This window comes from Myotis daubentonii, chromosome 4 (genome assembly GCF_963259705.1).
Source record: "Myotis daubentonii chromosome 4, mMyoDau2.1, whole genome shotgun sequence".
Taxonomy (NCBI): domain Eukaryota; kingdom Metazoa; phylum Chordata; class Mammalia; order Chiroptera; family Vespertilionidae; genus Myotis; species Myotis daubentonii.
This window is the reverse complement of record NC_081843.1, coordinates 75928515-75952127: the sequence shown is the minus strand read 5'-3', so window position 1 is coordinate 75952127 and position 23613 is coordinate 75928515. Positions and strand designations below refer to the sequence as shown.

The 23613-nt window shown below is 44.8% G+C and overlaps 1 protein-coding gene and 1 pseudogene across 1 annotated transcript in view; both read left to right on the top strand.

The window, feature by feature from the left end:
- SV2C (synaptic vesicle glycoprotein 2C) overlaps window positions 1-23613 on the top strand; it is a 161223-nt gene that overhangs the window by 107030 nt on the left and 30580 nt on the right. The window lies entirely within an intron of this gene.
- LOC132232427 (5'(3')-deoxyribonucleotidase, cytosolic type-like) lies at window positions 18005-18822 on the top strand (annotated as a pseudogene).

Below are 23613 nucleotides of genomic sequence, written 5' to 3'. Positions count from 1 at the left end.
TCTAGATTCTGAAGAAGGGACAGTTCAGAATGTCGGTGTACATGGTGAGAAACTAAATGCCTCCAATGGGCAAGTGACAAATCCTTTTGCCATCAGGTGGCTTCTAATTCTTTGCTTTCAACAAAATTGAAGAAGATTCTAATCAAGTAAGCTGGCAGGTGATTACCAATGTTTGATAGGTAGCTAAGAGTACTTCGAGTTCATAGAATCGAAAGCTAGAGCTATAAGTAAAACTCCCTCCATTCACATTTACTTATTAATATGAATAGGAATTAATGATAAAAACTATCTCACTTTAGCAATAAGTAATATTCATCCATGGATAGAAGAACCAGTTGGGGGGAAAAATCCCCCTCCATTTTATGTTATTAAAAGATATACTTCCAATAAAACTATTTTTTAGTTTAAAAATTGTCACAAACTTACAAGCTATATAGTACATTTTTATACTGATGAATTATGTGATAATTATAATAGCTCAAGAAATATAATGTTTTTTATCACTTAGAAAGCTTAAGGTCACAGGATATTGTTTTACATTTAAATTTAGAATATATGTTTGTTGCAGAGAAGTATAATAGGCTGATCAATAAAATCACAAATGTATGAATCATACATAAATATATGCTTACATTAGGTTAGAATTCTGTGGGGAGAGTGGAATGAAATTTCGAGTTCAAGGACAAAAGGGAATCTTGTAAATTTCCTGTTTAATCAAGAGCTTTTCCCTGTGATTATTAAGTGGCCGATGATGATTCCAAGTTTCTGTGATATTTTGATGGCACTGGTTCCATTTTAAGGAGGGAGGTCATGGTTTTATTTAAAGTTGCCATTATTTACAATAGGCCAGAAAGTTTACCCTTAGCAATATATATATATCCAGAGCTAAGATTAAAATGTCAATGTCAATTTAGAAATCTGAGAGGGGAATAGGTTCTCAAAATTCCTTGGAATTAGATGAGCATAAAGTTGGGTTTTACATTAATCTCTGACTCCTTGGCGCGGAATGAGCTGCAGACATCCCCAGAGAGTTGCATGTCTCTGTTCTCTTTCTTTTCCCACCATATTTCCTTTCATCTGCCCCCAAACCTTACTGTTCTTGCCATGAGAATTTCATCTTTGTTAAGCAAATGTTTCTGAGTTATTTATTATCAATGTGATATTGTGATTTATAATAAGAAATGTATATTTGGTCTCCAATCCCATTCCTGACAGGGTTCCTAAAGCCTTGAAATTTCCTAAGTGGTGCATGATAAAGGTGTCTTCATTAGATTAATGAAGTGAATTGGAAAGCCTCTAAGGATGGGGGCTGGCTGCAGTGGAGTAAACCTTGTGATTGGAACTTTGAGTCCCACTCCCCTCACCCCCAGACCTCTGGGAAATGGAAAAGGGTCTAGAAATTGAGCTTAGTCACCAATGGCCAATGACTTGATCAGTCATGCCTTTGTAATGAAGCCTCTAAAAGCCCAAAGCTTGGGGTTTGGAGAGCTTCGAGGTTGGTGAACACGTGGAGGTTTGAAGAGAGCAGTTCTCTAGGAGGGAGTATGGAAGCTCCGAGCCCCTGCCCCATACCGTGCCCTATGCATCTCTTCCATCTGGCTGTGCCTGAGTTATAGCTTCTATAATAAACCAGTAATCTAGTAAGTGGACTGTTTCTCTGAGTTCTGGCAGCCATGCTAGCAAATTATTCAAACCCAAGGAGGGAGTCGTTGGGACCTCTGATCTATAGCTACTCTGTCAGAAGCTCAGGTGACAACCTGGGCTTTCAACTGGTACCTGAAGTGTGTGTGTTGGGGGCGGGGGGGAATTGGGGGCAGCTAGTGTGACCGACCCTGAACCTGTGGGACCTGATGTTATCTTTGAGTAGATATTGTCAGAATAGGGCTGAATTGTAGGACACCCAGCTGGTGTCTAGAATGGCTTAGATGTGTGGGGAAACAGCCGTCCCCCCGCCCCACCTTCTCCCCCATCTTAGTTGGTATCAAAATCCTTAATCACCAAGTTTAAATCTTTAAGCTTTACCTACAGGCATAATTTACTTTAAAAACAAGTATTTCTGTGTATCATAAAAGGAAATATAAAGAACTTTATTCCTCTGTTAAGATGGAAAACCACTGCAGAATATTCTCATTGATTTTTAAAAAATCTGAACTGCTTTCCTCCTCAGATTTGGCAGGAGGTCAAAATGTAATGCAGCTGCAAGTCTAGGCAGCTGTGTGGCAGAGTGGCAGCATTCGCACACCGCTCCCCTTTCTTTTCATTGTTTCTGTGACTGGGAGGCGATCGGGAGCACTGGTGGAAGCAGGTTCTGAGAAGCCTGGCTGGAGTGAGACGTTGGCAAGCATTGCTCCGGGCTCGTGTGTGGCTTCATGAAGTGTCTCTCTTGATCTGACTCTCCCAGCCCTTAGGAGCTGCCTGCGATCCATGGACATTTCCAGGTACACAGGCTATGTCCGATGCAGATACGCCCTACTATTCAACGTGAAATACACACGTTGCCCCAAAGTATTGTGAACCAGCATTCATACATCAAATGTTAGCGAATGAAGTCCTTACTTTCCCTGAGCCTCCCACTACCTCTTCTCATGGCTTAATACTAATAATTGTACTAAATCCAAAATGTAAATTATGTTTATCTCTGGCTGATAAAACTTGGGTGACTTGCCTCCTTTTCAGTTATAGTCTACGTTGCTTGAATTTGCTACCTAAGCATGTATTGTTTGTATAACGGGGAAACAGCAACAATAACACAGCTGCTATTTGAGGGCCAAGAAAAGGATCAAAGGAATCCTAGGCAGGTAACAGTGACTCGAGCTCACCGGCTTTCCGGGTCCTGCAGGGTATTTGTCCCCAGGTGGGTGCCTTGCAGGCTGAGCTGAAGAGTGTGGCCAGTGGACCTAGCATGTGAGTGAATGAGGACTCCAGAGGATGGGCACGGGTCCAAATTGCTCCAGGCTTCCCCCTCAGACTTGCAAATTAAAGTCACTGCAGAGGCTTTGAACGCACCTCATCTTTGTGTATCTTATGGACCCAGGGTGCCCCCCAGTGTCGGTTAGGGTTAATCACAGCTCACCACCTGTCGGGACACTAAAATGGAGGAGGCGATGCATTTTATTTTAGCTTTGTGATCCCTGTCAGATCTAATTTTCTGTCAGAAGCCCCTCCTGTCACCTCTGGAAATTCAGTCGGGGGCTGGGGGGCCTCATGAGGTATTTTTTTTAAAACTCACTTTGGTTTCCCTTTGTGCAAATGGGGCTCTGCAGGAGAGCAGTGTCCACAGAAATTCATTTCTTGGCCAGAATCCCACCCACTCCAAAATCTTTTTCTAATCTACTTTCCCGTTAAAATGTCACTATACTTATCTTTTCATATCACTTTGCTCTCAAAAGTGAAGACACTTAAAAAACACACATGACCAACACGTTTTTCCTGTCATCAGACGGGATCCTCCACAATTGCTTCTGAACTTCTACCTGCTCCTGCCAAATGGAAATGACTTCTAGATTCTGAAAACCTTTGTTCTTGTAATTTTTCTGAACCTAGCATTACATTGAAGCCCCCTTCGTTTTTTCTTTTACCCAGGCCCGTTGTCAGACTTCGCAGCTCAAGGGTTCTATGTGCACCAAACTTCCAGAGCCACTGAATTAAGCAAAGAAATTTCTGGCTTTCCCTGCTTAATCCTATTAACTATCATACAATGTTATTTGTTAATCTCACATTTATTACTGCCTCCGGAGATAAATATTCTCTAGAGCTCAAGTGGTGTGTGTGTGTGTGTGTGTGTGTGTGTGTGTGTGTGTATGTGAGAGAGAGAGAGAGAGAGAGAGAGAGAGAGAGAGAGAGAGAGAGAGAGAGAGAGGAGTTTGGTCGTGAGGTAAATGGTGGGAGATAAAGTACTCAGTCAGAACTACCTGTTTTGTGTCTTGAACCCCTAACAGCAACTGTGCTGCCTAAGCCTTCTGTGGGCTGGGTGGTGGTCAGCAGGCTGCAGTTTGTATTTGATTCACAAAGATGACGACTGAGGTCCCCTCGGAAGGTCGGCAGCCTCAGCAAATCTTCCTTTGGCAGAGAAGAGCGGCCTGAGCTTCCTAAGTGCCTGGGACTGGGAGCGCCCTCCTCAGGAGTTACCCTAGTTCAGGAGAGCTTGGTCAGGGGGTGGAAGGAGCTGCGGGATGGAACCTGAGCCCTGCCTGACCTTTGGTCATCTCGGGTGTGAAGAGCAAAAAGAATGTTTTCTGTTCAGATGCAATCAGTTGAAATAGTGCAAAGCCCAAAGCAATAGAATTTGAACACTTCCAAATCACACCAGTGTATTAAGTGTCTTAGTCTGGTGCCTGGAGCATTGGTGTGTTGCCCGTAATGTAATCTTGCTGCTGCTGTTGTCATCTGACCACTTGTTTTAAAATCGAGATTTTCGTTTACATAGAAAAAGATGCAAGAATCATAAATGGATAGTCAGTGGGTTTTGACAATTGTATACACCCGTGTAACCACCACCCTAATCAAGATAATAGAACATTTCCATCTCCCCCCAAAATTCCCTCATGCCCATTTTTAGTCTCTCTACTCCCAACCCCAGGGGCAACCACTGTTCTGATTTCTATCACCAAATATTAGTTCTGTCCTTCTTGAGATTCATAGGAAGTGTGGACCCTTCTGGCTTCTCTTGGTTTTATTAATTCACACAGGTTGTTGCATGTATCAGTGGTTCACTCCTCTTTATTGTAAAATGGTATCCCGTTTATAGACACACCACAACGTGCTCCTCCATTCTCCTGCAGATGGACGTGTGGCTTGCTTCCAGGACTTTTTGTTGCTTTTGTTTTGGTTTTGGTGGGGGGAAAGTTTGAGGGAAGAGAGGGCCTAATTTTAATTTTTTAAAAGGCTGCTTTCTGATCAGTCTTATAAAGTCTTTTGAGCAGCCTCATCTCTGCTCATGTTTTTATTTTTTTGGGGGGTAAGTACCCAGGAGTAGGATTCCTGGGTCATAAGGTAGGTGTATGTTGAACTTTATAAGAAACTGCCCATTCTCTATAGTCGGACCATTTTACACTCCCACCAGGAATGCATGAGAGTTCCAGTGGCCCCCCATCCCTGCCAACGCTGGGTGGGTGTGGAACGCCATCTTATTATGGTTTTAATTTGCATTTCTCTGAAGACTAATAATACTGAACAATGGCAATTCAATATTAAGGCTAATTTTTTTAAATCTCCGGTATTTCAATCTACAAAATGGCATTTAGCAGTGTCTGCGAGGAGGCTAGTGGTGTATTATCTAAGCATATCTGAAAGTCTGGTGGGCCTGTGCCCATGAGGACTCTCACTGCTTAGAGCAAGAGGAGCCACCTGGGATAGAAGGATACTGAGGACAAAGAGAGCCACAGAGACCAGACTGGCCCAGCGGCCCAGTGGAAGAAGAGAGGGCCCGTGGGAGATAGTGCCGTTTCTATTCCCTCAGATTTTGCTCCTCCTTTTTTAGTATGAACGCCAGTGAGAGGGAACCGCAGGTGAACTAAAAATGAAGGAATCATTCGAACTTAATGGAGGTCAAGGTAGGAGAAAGGGAATTTAGTTACTGTTCAGAGGGGCCAGGCCTGTGAGTGACGTTGGCAGGACCCGTGTCTGGCACAGCAGAAGCGACCTCAGCGCTGCCCAGCGCTGGTTATAATCCTTTCACATTAATCCTTACAGCAGCCCCATCATACAGACAAGGAAACTGAGTCAAAATGGTAAGTCAGTGTGGTGGTTCCTCCAAAAATTAAACACAGAATTATCATATGACCCAGCAACTCGACTTCTAGGTATCTACCCCAAAGAATTCAAAGTAAGGAATTAATGAAATATTTGTATCCCAGTGTTCATAGCAGCATTATTAACAATAGCCAAAAGGTATCCATCAGCAGATAAAAGGATAAACAAATATGATATGTATATATATATATTATTCAGGCTTAAAAAAGAATGCAATTCTGACATATGATATAACATTGATGAATCTGGATGGTATTAAGCTAAGTGAAATAAGCCAGATACTTGAGGAGAAGCAGGATGGGGCCAGGTTACAAAGGGCCTTGTACTCCAGACAGATGCATTCAGCAGGTAGATCGAAGGGGAATAACTAATGGGCAAATTCTGGAAAAGGTGGGAGGAGGAAGGAAATGTGGAGGCTGTAATAAAGCATTTCTCTGTTGATACGGTTTTATTGAGCCATCCTCCCGGAGACTGGATAATTAATGAGGGGGTCCGAGGAGTGACCCTGCAGGAGAGGAGAAGAGGCGAGGTGTTCCGGATGGTGGGTGTGAGTGCTGAGAGAGGGCAGGGGCGCCATGATAGGTGGGGATAGAACAGAGAGGAGGACTCCAGGAGGCAAGAGCTGAGGTGGGCCCAAGAGAACACCTGCGTCCCAGAGTTCTAAATGCGGGTCCGTGGGACCCAGTGTGGCCCCTCCCGCTGACCTGCCATAGCTTCGTTGGAGTAGCCTTTCAGGGACGTGTGCTTGAAGCCAGGTATTGTTACCAAGGACACTGCTTCCCCATTCCTGAGGATTAGCAGGGGATTTTAAGAGCAAACTTCCCCACCCTTATGAAATACGAATGCAAAAATATTTTAGGAAATACATGGTTATTACCTTTCTCATGGTAATAACCGTTTATCAGCTGCGGGTGCTGTCGGAAAGCATTCGATGGAGAACGCGACATTCTACCAAGGCCCCGGGAGGGAAAACATTTCTTTGCTGTTCTTTTTTTTTTTTTTTAATATATTTTATTGATTTTTTACAGAGAGGAAGGGAGAGGGATAGAGAGTTAGAAATATCGATGAGAAAGAAACATCGATCAGCTGCCTCCTGCACACCCCCTACTGGGTATGTGCCCGCAACCAAGGTACATGCCCTTGACCTGAATCGAACCCAGGACCCTTGAGTCCGCAGGCCGACGCTCTATCCACTGAGCCAAACCGGTCAGGGCTCTTCGCTGTTCTTGTGGTGCACCACCTTCACCTGTTTTTCAGGGTGCATTTAAAAGTATGTAAGGAGAAAAATGACAACCCTATTAAACCAGTTTTATAGCAAAAAATAATAATAATCAAAAGAGCTTATACCAACAAAAACTAACAAAGGATACATTCATGCAGGAATGAAATCTAAGGTCTTCTGAAAGTCTGTTTCCAAACCTCTGTTTGAACACAAGCTTCAGTGTCTGGATGCGTTAGCTCTGGTAACTGTGAGAACTCGTGACAGGCACAGTGACTAACTTATAGCAGGAGCTCTCATGGGGCACTGTTGAGCACCTGGGCTGGGTCATTCTTTGGGGGTGGGGAGCTGGCCCGTGCGTTGTCTGACATTTAGCCGCATCCCTGGCCACTGCCCACTAGATGCCAGTAGTAACCCTCCTCCCCTAAGCTCACCACACTCAAAACCAGCTCCAGACATTGCCAAATGCCCCCTGGGTGTGACTACCAGATTTAGCAAGTGAAAACACAGGGTATGTGGTTAAGTGTGAATTTCAGATAAACAACAAATGATTTTTTTAGTGTAGGTATGTCCCAAATATGAGACATACTTACACTAATTTTTAAAAATCAGGTTTAACTGGTGGCCTGTACTTTGTCTGGCCCCCCTGGGTGGGGGGATGGGAACTGGGCAACAGGACTGTTGATGTACTAAACAAAGTGATGTGTGTGAGGTACCTGGCCCACGGGGGAGGTGCTACCTGTGTTCTGGAAATCTGCCACAGACCTTGAATCCACTCCATCCTTGTCCTTCCTGGAGGCTACAGTCGATGCTCAAAGCTTCCTATCTTTTCCAAAACTGCATTCTGAGTGGGTGTGCTGTCATGAGGGGGAAGGGGGCCTGCATGTGAATCTGTAAGGCTGGGAACTGGCATTCTGGTCAAAGCTGGGTTTGCAGCTGCCCCTGCTGGAGCTGCAGTCTGCCGGCTCCCTGGTGCTCTGTCCCTGTGGCCTCCCTGAGTTACTCGCTCCTGTCTCCCGCATAGCAGCCAGAGAAGGTGACATGGGATGAAAAACTGCCGCATCGTCCAGACTCAGGCACTCTGGGTTTGATTTTTCTGGCGCCATAGCCCTGGGATGCACCAGGACCAATCATGTCCACAGTTGGTAGCTGTGAGGAACGTCTTTCTGGGCCAAGATTGATGAGCCAAACTGTCAGCCTTTCCAGAGAGCAAAGGTGAAATTTAACTCTGGGTGGATGCCTGACATTTTGCAACAACAGGGAATGGGGGGCAGGTGAGGAGAAATAGCATTTGTATGTCTCCTGCAGGGTCATAAATCAGGGATGGACAAAAGTGAATTAGGTTTCTGCCAACAATTGAACTGATTTGGGCTCCTACGTTTTATCTTCAGACATTCTGAAATGAAACATGCTTTAAAGATGTTAGAAGTGCCCCTATGGGTTACATACCAGCTTATTAACTCTTGAGAGTTTTATTTTTCCAAAAGGATGTCTAATTCATGGGGGGAAGCATTAAGTTTGTCCATGAGAAAATACATCATTGCTCTAAGGGAGCCTGCTTTCCCATCTGGCTGCCTGTGAGACATAACATTAGAAGCTGGGGAAATGGGGAGATGTTGGCCAAACTTGCAGTTATAAGATGATTACGTTCTGAGGGTCTAGTGTGACTGTAGTTCTATAGGTGTCATGGTGAGTATATTGATAATTCTGTCGTGTATATTTGAAGTTTGCTAAGAGAGTAGGCCTTAAAGTATTCCTGCCACACCATTAAAAAATGTGAAGGGTATATGTGTGAATTAACTTGATTATGGTAATCATTTCAGAAGGTATACAAATATCAAATCGTCACATTGTACACCTTAAGAAAACACAATTTTTATTTGTCAATCATACCTCAAGGCAGAAAAAAACAAAAATGGATCACACACACACTGTGCTGTAAAGCAAGTTCCAGTATATTTCAAAAAACTACCAAGCATGTGCATTTTTTCACAAGGAAATGAAACTGAAATTCTGTTACAAAACCAAACCCAAAATCCCCATATATTTGGAAATTAGGAAATACAACAGAGATATATTTCCAAAAACATAAAACTTTAATGTACTAGGAAGACTGGCTGGTTTAAAAGGAATCCAAGAATGGGTTATTTATTAATTAAGTAAGCATCTGTTGAGCGACTACTCTTTGCCAGTTTTTTTTTTTGTTTTTTTGGTTTTTTTTTACTAAAGATGACAAGACATGACCCCTGCCCTGAAGGAACAGACTTGCGGATAATTACTCTCTTGTGTGGTTTTTCTCTGTGTCAGGCACCATGCTAAGGGCTGTGGGAATTCACAGGATACCAAAATAGCTCATGGGGAGAGTGAATACTTCTTAGTGTGTCCAGAATAGTTAAGGAGGATGTGCCTCTGTACTTGGTTGGTAGAAGACTGAATCTAGGAGTTGACAAGGGTGGGGAGTATTAAAAATGCAAAGCTATTACACACCAGGTAGCACAGGTTGGGAGGAGGGATTTGTGGGGAATGGGGCTGGAGAGAGAGGCAGGAGCCAGGTCTTGGAGAGCCTGGTGACCACACTAAAGAATCTGGACTCTATCCTGAAGGGCCAGTGCAGACCACTGAAAGGTTTTAGGCTGGTTAGTGATGTGATTTTTATTACAGAAAGATCTCTTGAATGTATGTGGAACATAGACTAGAAAGGCAGATTGGAATCCGGGAGCTCTATTAAAGTGGGGTGGTATTAAAATTATTTAACAACTATAGGCCCTGGCCTACGGGAATTGGGCCAAAACCAGCTCTCCAACATCTCCCAAGGGGTTCCGGATTGTGAGAGGGTGCAGGCCAGGCCGAGGTACCCCACCAGTGCACGATCAGGGCCAGGGAGGGACCAGGGCCGGGGAAGGACCATGGGAGGGCTCCAGGGCATGTCTGGCCTATCTCGCCCAGTTCCCACCAGCCAGACCCCAGCAGCAAGTTAACCTACTGGTCAGAGCGTCTGCCCCCTGGTAGTCAGTGCACATCATAGCAAACGGTTGAATGGTGGAATGGACAATTAGCATATTAGGCTTTTATATAGAGAGATAAGGCCCTGGCCAGTCAGAACAGAGGAAAGCCAACATGCTGGAACCTGGTCCCCCAAGGCCCCTGCTGGGCCAGGTGCTACCCCTTTCATTGCTAGATGGTGGCTCCAAGGCCCCACACCTCAGGGCAATAACCATGACATGCATACTTTAGTATTCCAGCAGTGGTCACAACCATGCAGACCCCTGCTACATTGTCATAATATTAATACTATATTATTGTCTGTCTACAAAAGAAAATGCCAAAGGACCTTTCTTTAAAATGAGATGCACACACACATTTTATACTATCATTTTTTCAAACACTCAGACCCATCGTTTTTCTCAGTGGACCCACACAAGGGATGACAAGGGCATCGACTAAAGCAGGGATGGAGAGGAAGAAACAGGTTTGGGAGAAATACAGAAAATACAATTGCATTTCTCAGTGACCCACTGGCCATAGGGAAGGGGAGTAGAGGCTGACTCCCACATTTCTGGTCTGGGAGGCTGTGAGGAAGGCTGAGTGTCTCCACTTGGGTTGGGGGCTTTGGGCAGCGTCTGATGACAGTGAACCTCAGGAACTGGAGATGTTCTGAAGGCTGTTCTCTTGGTGGTTCAATTGCATACAAGGGAGCAGTATCTGGCTCCAGGGCTAATAGAGCGGACCACCCCAGAGCTGTATTTCCATCCACTGTACTTGGAATGAGGGTGTGATGTCCCTTCCTTGAGGCACAAAGCCTGGAAGCCAGAGCTCCCAGGACATTGTGGTTGCATGCATTTCCCAGCCCATTAGAATGGAATTTCTTTGGCGTAAATGACAAAACTTTTAGGGTCATTTTGGGCCTGCATCATGGGCTAGGCAGCTGTTTCACTTGTCAAGTGTTAACTGATTTGTTCTGGATCAGAGGCTACAAGGCAAAAAATGAAGCTAGAAAAAAAGGAGCAGGTAGAGAGGTCAAAATTAGCAGAGATGTACGAGCATGACCTTTGGTGTTAGCAATAAAGTGCGCTCAGGCTGACCTCTGTTGTCATAACACTGGAAATATTACAGCCCCTCACTCAGGAAAAACTCTTTCCCTAAGAATGGATTCCATTGGCATTTTTGTGTCGTATCATTAAAAGTCTTCTGGGAATGGACAGAGCTTTTGTTGATCATGAGCAAGATCTTGCTGAGGCCATGTGCAAAGAACAAAATGAAATCTTGACCTGGAGTAGAATAGAAACCATGACGTTGTATGGAGCACTGTTTAGGGCAGTGATGGCGAACCTTTTGAGCTCGGCGTGTCAGCATTTTGAAAAACCCTAACTTAACTCTGGTGCCGTGTCACATATAGAAATTTTTTGTGTTTGCAACCATAGTAAAACAAAGATTTATATTTTGATATTTATTTTATATATTTAAATGCCATTTAACAAAGAAAAATCTACCAAAAAAATGAATTCGCGTGTCACCTCTGACACGCCTGTCATAGGTTCGCCATCACTGGTTTAGGGGGAAAAGTATTTTCAGGACACCTACTTTGAAAGCAGATTGACTGAGTTGTTAATACACAGAATAAGTGTCATTTATCTTGCTACAAGTCCTCTAGCAACCTTTATGCACTTATGTCAGAACTAACTGCAGTTTACCATTTGTTCTGTATTGTTAAATTTTGGAAGTCTTCCACTTCTTACCAGGGTTCAAGAGAGATTTGTTGCCTCATCTGCTCCAGACACAAGAACTTAGAATGAGCTTTAGAGGCTGTTAGTCTAACGCTCTACCTAACATAAGAATTCTCAATCTTTACTTTTGTTGGTTTTCAGTGTCCTAAGACTATACCTGTTCACAAAATGAACGTAATTGGTTTATTATTTTTATCAATGGACATCAGCTTATATAAGAGTTTATATATTAATATAAATCTGCAGACATACACAGTTCATCTTAAATTATTCTTTATGTTAGTAAAATAGCAAAGGAAAGTTAATGCATGCCCTTATGCTATCAGATAATAAATATGAATGTACACAAAATGTATTTATAGAGTGATGAGCTGCCTTTACATTTATGTTTCATTTGTATATGGTCAAAATTGGACTGTCCTATAGGCTATTGTAGGATATATTTATATAAAAATCTTTGATGAAGTTTTGACTGAGCTACATTATCATATTAATTCTATATTTTTGTTTATCTACAAAATAAAATTCTAAAGGACCCTTGTTTAAAACAGATGCACACACATTTTATGCTATCATTTTTTCAAACAGACTCATCATTTTTCTCAGTGGAATTTGAAAGGCATCATGCTTGAGTGAGTTTTACTGCTGCAAAAAGAATTCTTTCTGGCCCTGACTGGTTTGGCTCAGTGGATAGAGCATTAGCCTGCAGACCGAAGGGTCCCAAGTTTGATTCCAGTCAAGGGCATGTACCTTGGTTGTGGGCACATCCGCAGTGGGTGGTGTTCAGGAGGCAGTTGATCGATGTTTCTAACTCTCTATCCCTCTCCCTTCCTCTCTGTAAAAAATCAATAAAAATATATTTTTTTTTACAAAAAAGAATTCTTTCTCGAAAGTTCTTCTCATTTGCTCTTTTCATACTTAGAGCACTCCAGATAATATTCCAGAAAAAAAAAAACAACTAAAAAATAAGCCCATGAATTTCTGAGTTTCAGAAGCCACCAGGAAATGTGTTTCTTTGGAAGCATGGCTAAGGCCACAAGCCAAACTCCGCAGCCAGACGTATAGTGTGACTTCCTTCTTCCATTGACAACTCACTGTGCGCATTCCGAATGGTAGGACCCGAGCTCAGAAACAGAGAAATTAGCTGGAAAGGTCGGCTTGTTGCTTGGGCTTTCTCTCAGAGACAGGACTACTGCAGTTGATTGGAATTTAACCTTAGACCTGTTCCCTGGGCTGTGTAATTCCAGTTGAATTGGCTCTGATTTCTTGAAGGCGTGATTCTGTGCTGCAGGCAGATCCCTGCCAGTTTTTTGTTTTCTGTTTTTTTTAATCATGCGTGATTGCTTTGTGTTCACTGTTAGCAATGGTGCTTACATGATTTTGGCTCAAGATGCAACTGGCCTCTGCCCCAAGAATCCAACATTAGAATGTGACTGGAGTTACAGGTTTAAAATGAAAGGCCTGTGAAATTTTTGTTTCCCACCCAGAGAGATACCAGGGTAGACTCTGCCACTTCCTCATTGCTATCTCTGAGTGAGCACTGTGGTGTCAGTGTTTACATTCGTCACAATCAGAATTACTAACAGTAGTTTAGTTCCGAAAATTGTATGGATGTGAAGAGTGTCACAATTATCATTCCAGTTTCCTTATCCCCTCCCTCCCTTTCCCCATCAGACCTTGTATTTCAGAAAACCAAAGGCTTGCAATTCTTTGAAGAGATTTCCCCCCTTTTTGAGTGAAAGTAAGACAAGGTGACACAAAACTCAAAAAGTAAAGAAATCACGTCAGAAGTGAAAGCCCTGCTGGTCCCCACTCCCTACCCAAGTAACCATTTCAAATAGTTTAGTGCCGTGGTCGGCAAACTGCGGCCCCTTGAGTGTGGCTCTTCCACAAAATACCACATGTGGGCGTGCACGTACAGTGCGATTGAAACTTCGTGGCCGCACTCAAGGGGCCAAAGAGCGCATGTGGCTCGCGAGCCCCAGTTTGCTGACCACTGGTTTAGTGTATTTTCCTCCCACTTGTTTTCTAGATATAATGTTATGTTTTATGTGTATATAAAAATGCAATCGCCCTGGCTGGTTTGGCTTAAGTGATTGATTAGAGCGTCGGCTCGCAGACTGAGGGGTCCCGGGTTCGATTCCGGTTGGTGGCAGGTGCTCAGATTGTGGGCTTGATCTCCAGTGGGGAGCATGCAGGAGGCAGCCAATCAATGATTCTCTCTCATCATTGATATTTATATATCTCTCTCCCTCTCCCTTCCTCTCTGAAATCAATAAAAATATATTTTTAAAAATGCAATCACTACTACTATCCTGTTTTGAAAGGAGTTGTTTTCACTGAGTATTGTAACTTGGACAGTTTCTGTATCAGTTCAGAGATCTACCTCATTCTTTGCCAAGAGTTACGCGGTATTCTGTTGCATGGCTGGACCATAGTGTGTTTAACTATAGTATTTCCCTCACACAAACTTTTTTTTTATTTTTTAAACAAATGAGAATGAGGCAAAAATCTCTGCTGATATCAGCTACAGGGACTTTCCAGCTGCATCTCGTTAAGACTTCTGGAGTCACAGACGATACTAGATGAATGACAACCTGAGTTTCCTGTCAAGGATTAATGTTTCATGCTGATTAGATAGTATTCATATTTTAAATCAGTGACATGTTAAGGGGATAAAATGTTATTTCTGTGAGAATAAAGTCAGAAATTCATCTAATCATGGTTCCCTTCCTAAGCTTATTGAGAAAATGGATTTTGAGCCACTTTTCCAAAGAGAATTTCAATTAGCTTTGTGTCTTATGATAAAGACCACCAACAGCCCTAGCTGGTTTGGTTCAGTAGATAGAACATTGACCTGTGGACTGAAGGGTCCTGGGTTTGATTCAGGGCCACATGCCTGGGTTGTAGGCTTGATCCCCAGTAGGGGGTGTACAGGAGGCAGCTGATCGGTGATTCTCTCCTTCATTTATGTTTCTATCTCTCTCTCTCTCTCTCCCTCTCCCTTCCTCTCAGAAATCAATAATATATATATATATATATATATATATATATATATATATATATATATATAATTTTTATTTTTTTAAAAGACCACCAACAAATAAATAGGTTATTTACTTCTTAACTATTAAAAACTGATTTCACATTTAATATGTATTTTTATTAATGTTAATTAATATTATATTCATTGGATCTGTGTCTTGCACCTAAAGTCTGTCTTCTTGCCAACAGTTGTCATGGATGATATCATGGAACTGGCAACCAAATATGTATAGATCAGTGAAGTGGGCGCTATTTCACCAGCGCATCAGGGACAGAACCGGGAGCCAGCATTCTCCTGCAAGCATCACATACTCCTGCCTCTGCACCTCGAGAGAGTGCAGACAGTCAGGCAGCTGGGGAGGCAGCTGGTTTCTGCATTCAGAGCACATCAGCCTGAGGTTGTGAATGGCCTGGATCATTATGCAAGACTCACAGCGCTCTTATTAGCACCACACTGATTATCGCTGTGCAGTAACTGCTTTCCAGAACACCCTAATTGAGGTCTTTCCTTGCATGGAGTTGGCATTATGTTTAGATAAACCCTCAGTATGACATTTTAATAGGTATTTGTAACAAAGTCCAAAGGACAATTAGAACCACCATCCACGCAAAAAACCTCTTTTTTTTTCCAAGACAAGGCACGGTGCTAACATATAAAAGGCTCATTTTACTAAATGCAGATGAGTGTCCTAGAGCATAAACCTGCTTTCCCAGTTACAGGCGGCTTGCTTTTACACTCCGTTCTTCGCTTCATGTTGACGTCTCCCCTCTTCCTGAAGTTTGTGGTTTATGTTTTCTGTCACTCTTAAATTCAGATTTAAGCCGTCTTGCAATGGAGCTGGGGAGGGGTCCCAAGCAGTCACAGCTTCATAGCTACAGTGGTCAGTGTTTCATCCCTTCATTCTTTTATTCATTTTTAATTCAGATAAGGATATGCTTATTTACATATCCTTACATTACAAAGTATATGGTAGGCCATTTCTCAATACCCTCACTGTGTCCATCCTTCATTCAGGCCACAGGATATCATCCATCCGTCTCTGACACAAGCACACACTCCAGGGCACGTCCTAAAAGCAGAGGAGGGTTGGACTCCCTCTGACCACTCTAGGGCTCCCCTCTCTCTCTCTGAATCACTGGGTTATAAAACAGGTAGAAAGAATTGGGGATCTGGTATGGCACAATCCATCCTGGCTGGTCTCATCTACTTCTTAAGTACTTACTTGAATTATATCTCTAACTTAGATGTTAGATATGTAAAAGGGATTAAGCAAAAAACGAACAAATTAACAAACAAAAAACTCATGGTCACAGGCAACAGCATGGTGATTACCAGAGGGGAAGATAGCTAGGAGGAGGTAGAAGAAGGTATAGGGGGTATAAATGGTGATGGAAGGAGAAAGAAACTTAAGAATTTGCTCTTTTTGTTCATGAACTGAAATCAGAAAAGAAATTTGGCTGTGCTTCTTGAGAGAGATACCTCCACCTCTTCTGTACTCCCAACAGACTTTCTTCATAACTTGTTATAGCATCGGTAATACCATTTATCATATCTATTAACAACTATGCCTCTTCCACTGGAGTCTAATCCTAGAGGGCAGGGGTAAGTCTTATTAGCCACCACATTACAGCATTATGACTGACACATATAAACACTCAATAAAAGTCTGAATGAATGAACAAAAAGTACATCAAGATATTGTTGTGCCCAGATTTCAAAGTTCCCAAGACCCCCAGGGAGTCAGTCAGTCCGATGCAAAAGCAAAGAGTCCTTTATTATGCAAGCCGGCCTGCGCTCCCCATTCACCAGACCCACCGACACAGCGGAAAGTCCAGTGGCCGAGAGAGCGAGGCCTGATGGGACAGGGGGTTTTAAAGGGGGGTGGAGTGAGGGCAGGAGAGGGCACTGTGGGCCCCGCCGATTGGCCAGGTGCGAGTCGGTACAGGATGTGGTCATAGTGATGGCATGCACTTCCCTTGATCATCATTGGTTAATCCAGAGAAATCCTGGGTGTGGCTAGCAGCGGTTTCTTCCCATGAGGAAGCACATGGCACCATCCCAAAATGGAGGACCCAAGGCAAGATGGAGGGTGCACATGGCTCTGTCCCAAGATGGAGGACCCAAGGCAAGATGGAGAGCGCAGTCCTTGTCCGGCTCCTGCTGCTGCCGCTCGAACTCGCCACAAGGCAGGATGGCCCTCCCGCACAGCACCCGCAGCTGGCCCGCGGGCAGACCGGGACTCCAGCGCATCTGGGCGGCACAGGCCCAGCAAACGGGGTGCGGCCGGTGGAGTGGCCCAGCTCTGGAGGAGGCTCGGAGCAGGCCCGGCCCATGGGGCCGGCGCACTGCAGCATGGCGGCCTCCCCGAGCCAGGGCTCGCGCCCCACTCCACTGCCGCCGCTGCTGCACTGGGCCCGGTCCGGGGGGGCAGCCCGCGCCGGGCTCCCGCTGTGGGCCGGGGAGCCAATGCCCCCCCCATGGGGCCCGGCGGTGGGCCCACGCAGCCGGTCCGGACACTCGGACCCGCTCCGGGAGGCGGGCGCGGAGGGATCCCAGCGGCCAGACTCCCCCCCCACCCCCCACCACCGCCCAGAGAGGCGGGCGGCGGCCTTTCAATATCACTAGGCATTAGGGAAGTGCAAATTAAAACTGTGATGCGATGCCACTACACACCTATTAGGGTGGCCAAACATTTTTTAAAAATAAAACTTACAAAAAGGTGGTGAGAAGAATATAAAGCAGCTAGACCTCTCATATACTACTGGTGGAAATGGAAAATAGTTTGGCAGTGTCTTAGAAAGTTAAACATATAATTATCATCTGACTCAAATGACCCATACCAACAAATTAACCCAAGAGAATAGGAAAACTTTGGGGGACACAAACACCTGTCTGAAATGCTGCTAACAGATTTACTTAGACTCACCTAAAATTGCAAACACCCCGAATGTCCTCCAGCTGCTGAGCAGGTAAGTAAACTGACATACCCACACAATGGAATACTGCTCATTCGTGTAAAGGAACACACTGTTGATACTTGCCACAATCTGCATGAGTGCATTATGCGAATAATCCAGACTTAAAAACTGCAGACAGTATGATTCCATGTATATGACATTCTAGAAAAGGCAAAACTATAGGGACAGAGAACAGACCAATGGGTGCCAGGGCTTAGGTATAGAGGACAGGTTGACTCCAAAAGGGTGGCAGGCCCACTCACCACTCTCAGATCCCATTTCGGCCCCCAACGCTCGGGGAAGGGCAATGGCGATGGCGATGGCGCGGCCCGTGTGGGTGCTGGTGGGCATGGACGGCGTGCTGGCCGACTTCGAGGGCAGCCTCCTGCAGGCCTTCCGCGGCCGCTGGAGGAGCGCTGCGGCTTCTTCCCCCGCGAGCAGTACCGAGCGCCGTGGCCGGACCTGGCGGACAAAGTCGCCGGTGTGTAAGAAAGCCCAGGCTTTTTCCTAGACTTGGACCCCATCCCTGGAGCCTTGGAAGCCACGCATGGATTGCACGCCGTGCACGACACTGAGGTCTTCATCTGCACCAGCCCCCTGATGAAGTATGACCACTGTGTGGGTGAGAAGTACTCCTGGGTGGATAAGCACCTGGGGCCCCAGTTTGTGGATCACATCATCGTGATGAGGGACAAGACGGTGATCTTGGGGGACCTGCTCATCGATGGCAAGGACACCATTCTAGGCAAAGAGGAGACCCCAGCCTGGGAGCACATCTTGTTCACCTGCTGTCACAACCAGCACCTGGCGCTGCCTCCCACAAAGAGGCGGCTGCTTTCTTGGGGTGACCACTCGCGGGAAACCGTAGCCATGGCCCCAGGGCGGTGGACAGTACTTAAAGGAAGGGAAGACAGGCCAGCAGGAGGGAAACCCAGCAGAGCTAAGTGACAGGGCAGCATCGTGCTGCGACCCCAGCGCTGGGGAGCAGGGAGACACAGTAACCTCTACTCTCACAGGCCAGCCACCTGGCACCTCCCAAAATGGCAGGCATGGAAACACGGTGGGAAATCAGTCAGGAACCTTTTAATAAAACAGTTTGGTTCAAAAAACAACAACAAAAGGGTGGCAGGAAGGACTGTTTTGTGGTGATGGAACTGGTCTCTGTCCCAGTTATGATGATGGTTACATGACTCTCTGCATTTATCAAACTCATAGACCTGTATAACCAAAAAGTAATAATAATAATTTTACTGCATATACGTTACTAATTTAATGTGAAAAAGTCAATCGAGGTTATTTTGCTGTTTAGCATGAATTCAGAAAGAAAATGAGTCAAAGGGATACTTGAGTACCTACTGTCTTAGCCTGCAGTGATTTTGCAGATGTTCATGTACACACATGCTCAGTGTGAGCGTATCCATTGAACAAACATTTGAAGAACATTTGCTGTGGACCAGGACTTCTGTAGGCGCTGGGGATACATTGGTGAGTAACCAAAGCAGAGTAGCTGCTCTCGTGGTGGGTAGAGGAACAGATAGCAACGGTGTAACTAATTCAATGAATATGACAGCTTTAGGCAGGGTAACTGCTTGGGAGACAATAAAAGAGGCCTTAGTGATAGAGAGTGGGATTGAGGGTTTGGGCCTCTCTTAGGAGATAACCTTAAACTGAGACCTGGAAGGTGTGAAAAAGGCAGCCATGTGTGAAGACATCCAGGCAGGGAAAATATCAAAGGCAGAGACCCTAGGGGACTACATCAGGACAAGATGCACTGAAAAACCCTCCCACTTCAAATCTCAGAGAAAGACGGGGTAAAATACAACAAGCAGCCTTTTAAATGCATGCTAGGCTCCCAAGGAGCTATGGCAAAGCCACTAGGAAGGAATTAAGCTTTGTTATGTTCAAATAACTGACAGCGGGTCAATGGAACCGGCCCAGGCTGAGTGAGGGGACCCGTAGGAGATGAGCTCAGATGCATAGGTAAGAGTCAGCTTCTGTCAGCCATAGAGGCCACAGTAAGGCCGGTGGATTGATTCCAGACCTTTTAGAAGCTGTTGGAGGCTTTCAAGCAGCAGAGTGAAGTGCTCTTGTTGACACTTTAAAAGGATGAGTCTGGCTGCTGTCAGGAGGGTGGGCTCTGGAAGACCAGGGAGGCAGGAAAAGGAGAGTTAGGCTCCTGCTGAAGGTCAGAGGCAGAGTGTTGCCAGCAGGAAGCTTTGCTGTGCCGTGGAAATTGGGAGACATGCTAACTTTGAGATATATCTTGGAACTGGAACTGGCTGAGAGATTGGACATTGAGGGTAGTGAGAGAGAATAAAGAGGAATCAAGGAAGAAGTCTTGGTTTGGGGCACGAATGTCTGGGTGGCTGGCAGTGTATCATTTGCTGAAATAGGGAAGATTAGGAGAGAAACAAAAATTTTGTTTGGTAGTGGAGTAAGAAATCCCAAGTTCCATTGTGGACACAGTAACCGAGATGCCCTTAGGCATCTTTGTGTAGATATAAATAGGATGCTGGAGCTCTGGGAAGAAATGGGTGGATGATACACCCTGTATACAAAGCGAAACCACCACATTGCATGTCTGTGAGCACACGTACACATGCGTACACACAGCCCCCAAGCAAGGGGCCAGGAGACAGACTTCACAGCTGAAGAAGTAGAGAGCGATCTGCACAGAGGCCGGTGGACTGACCTTCAGCCAGCAAACAGGAGTCTCCGCCTGAAGAAACTACATCCCAAACTGAGGAGAGTGGACTCCGGACCAGCTGGTTCTCTTCTAGGTTTAGATGCTATTTGTCGTCCAGTTTTCTCTGTGGACTGAAAACTGCTGACCTGGGATCACACTGCAAACTGTCTCTCCACCCACGGATGTGATGTTTGGGAACAGGAGGCGCGAAGGGCAATATTTCTAAGACTATCAGGAAGGAGCGTGAAGCCCTTGGTGAGGCATCTGGAGAAGTCCAAGCAAAATCAAAGGGCCTGAGGTTTTATAGAGGATAAAATTTCAAGTAAACTTATATCAATCAGATTAGTGATAGATCTATACCTACAAAGAGAGGTGTGTTGCATTCCTATTGCTGCTGTAACAAATCACCACAAATTGATTGGTTTTAAACAACACAATTTATTACCTTACCATTCTGGAGGTCAGAGGTTTAAATGGGTTGACAGGGCTTCTGGAGGCTTGAGGGGAGAATATGTGTTCTTGCCTTTTCCAGCTTCTACAAGCCTCCTACATTCCTTGGCTTGTGGCCCCTTCCTCCAGCTTCAAAGCCAGTGCTGTAGCATCCTCAAATCTCACCCCTGTCTGACCTCAGCTTCCCTTATTACATCTCCTGCTCTCACTCTGACTATCCTGCCTCTCTCTTTCCCTCCTAAGGACCCTGGTACTTATGTTGGGCCTAGCCATATAATATGGGGTAATCACTTTATCTCAAGATCCTACACTTAATCAGGCCTGCAGAATCCCTTTGCCATGGAAGGTTTAGAGCATGAGGGTGAGGACATCTTTGCCAGAGAGGGAGCATTGTTCTGTCTACCACAAGGAGTTTTCTGCTATTTATTGGTGGGACTTTCTCCTTAGTTAAATAACTTCATTTAAAAAGACAAACCAGGAGAACCAAGATGGCGGCATAGGTTAACGCCGGTGTTTGCTGCTTTGAACAACTACTTCAAAAGTGAAACCAAAAAACGGAAGGGACATCACCCAGAACCACAGGAACGCTGGCTGAGTGGAAGTCCTACAACTAGGAGGAAAGAGAAACGCATACAGACACTCAGAGGAGGCGCAGTGCTGAAGTCAAATTCTGAGGTGCGGAGTGCGCGGAGCGGGCTGGCGGCGGAGGGCGCGGTTGTTGTTTTCAATCTGGAGGGAGTCGCAGACTCTGAGCACCAGATCCGGGCGAGTCTTTAGGGACCCAGACTCAAACGGGAGAAACGGGACTGTCTGGCTTCGGTCAGAGCGAGTGCAGCTTTCTCTCCGAGCTTTGCAGCGCGTGCTGGGACTCAGAGAGGCAGAGCCCCTTGGGACAGGACTGAGAGCCGCCATAACTGCTCTCTCCGGCCCACCCTGTTGATCCTGTGCGACCCGCCCCGCCCAAGCCCTGCACAGAGGCATTTGCCGGATAGCCTCAGGCAAAGGCATTTGCCGGATAGCCTCAGGCAAAGGCTAGATTAGCACCTCCCTAGAGGACAGAAGTTCTCTCACTGCTGACACAGCTGATTCTCATAGCCACTTGGCCTGGAGGTCAAACCCTCCCTGGAATTAGCTACAACAATCAAGATTTATCTATAAGACTGCGAACAAAGACCACTAGGGGGTGCACCAAGGAAGCATAACAAAATGCGGAGACAAAGAAACAGGACAAAATTGTCAATGGAAGAAATAGAGTTCAGAACCACACTTTTAAGGTCTCTCAAGAACTGTTTAGAAGCTGCCAATAAACTTAATGAGATCTACACGAAAACTAATAAGACCCTCGATCTTATATTGGGGAACCAACTAGAAATTAAGCACACACAGACTGAAATAACGAATATTATACAGACGCCCGACAGCAGACCAGAGGAGCGCAAGAATCAAGTCAATGATTTGAAATGCGAAGAAGCAAAAAACATCCAACCGGAAAAGCAAAATGAAAAAAGAATCCAAAAATGCGAGGATAGTGTAAGGAGCCTCTGGGACAGCTTCAAGCGCACCAACATCAGAATTATAGGGGTGCCAGAAGATGAGAGAGAGCAAGATATTGAAAACCTATTTGAAGAAATAATGACAGAAAACTTCCCCCACCTGGTGAAAGAAATGGACTTACAGGTCCAAGAAGCTCGGAGAACCCCAAACAAAAGGAATCCAAAGAGGACCACACCAAGACACATCATAATTAAAATGCCAAGAGCAAAAGATAAAGAGAGAATCTTAAAAACAGCAAGAGAAAGAAACTCAGTTACCTACAAGGGAATACCCATACGACTGTCAGCTGATTTCTCAACAGAAACTTTGCAGGCCAGAAGGGAGTGGCAAGAAATATTCAAAGTGATGAATACCAAGAACCTACAACCAAGATTACTTTATCCAGCAAAGCTATCATTCAGAATTGAAGGTCAGATAAAGAGCTTCACAGATAAGGAAAAGCTAAAGGAGTTCATCACCACCAAACCAGGATTATATGAAATGCTGAAAGGTATCCTTTAAGAAGAGGAAGAGGAAGAAAAAGGTAAAGATACAAATTATGAACAACAAATATGCATCTATCAACAAGTGAATCTAAGAATCAAGTGAATAAATAATCTGATGAACAGAATGAACTGTTGATTATAATAGAATCAGGGACATAGAAAGGGAATGGACTGACTATTCTTGGGGGGGGAAAGGGGTGTGGGAGATGTGGGAAGAGACTGGACAAAAATCGAGCACCTATGGATGAGGACAGTGGGTGGGGAGTGAGGGCGGGGGGTGGGGCAGGAACTGGGAGGAGGGGAGTTATGGGGGGAAAAAAAAAAGGAACAAATGTAATAATCTGAACAATAAAGATTTAATTTAAAAAAAAAAAAAGACAAACCAAAACCCTCCCATTTTTGTTTATAAAACTGCATCTTCAGAGCTAATTTATTTTAGCAGGGGCACCAGAGACCTTTCCCTCTCTTGTCTTTGCTCTTTCTCCGTGTACTGGGCTGTAGCCTGAAATTAAAACCCTGCATTTTGCCTCAATCAGCCATCTAAGGCTTTTATTTTTCATCTAACGTGTAAAATAATAGCATTAGGAGCCTTTTACAAAGAAATCCTATGACCCTCTCAGATCAAATTTGAACAAGGTATGTTTTCTGTTTCATCATAGAATTTCTTCTGCCTTTTGGATATTGGAGACTTGAACTTCTGCTGCATAAAACATTGAGAATGGATATCCCTTCCTAAAGTTT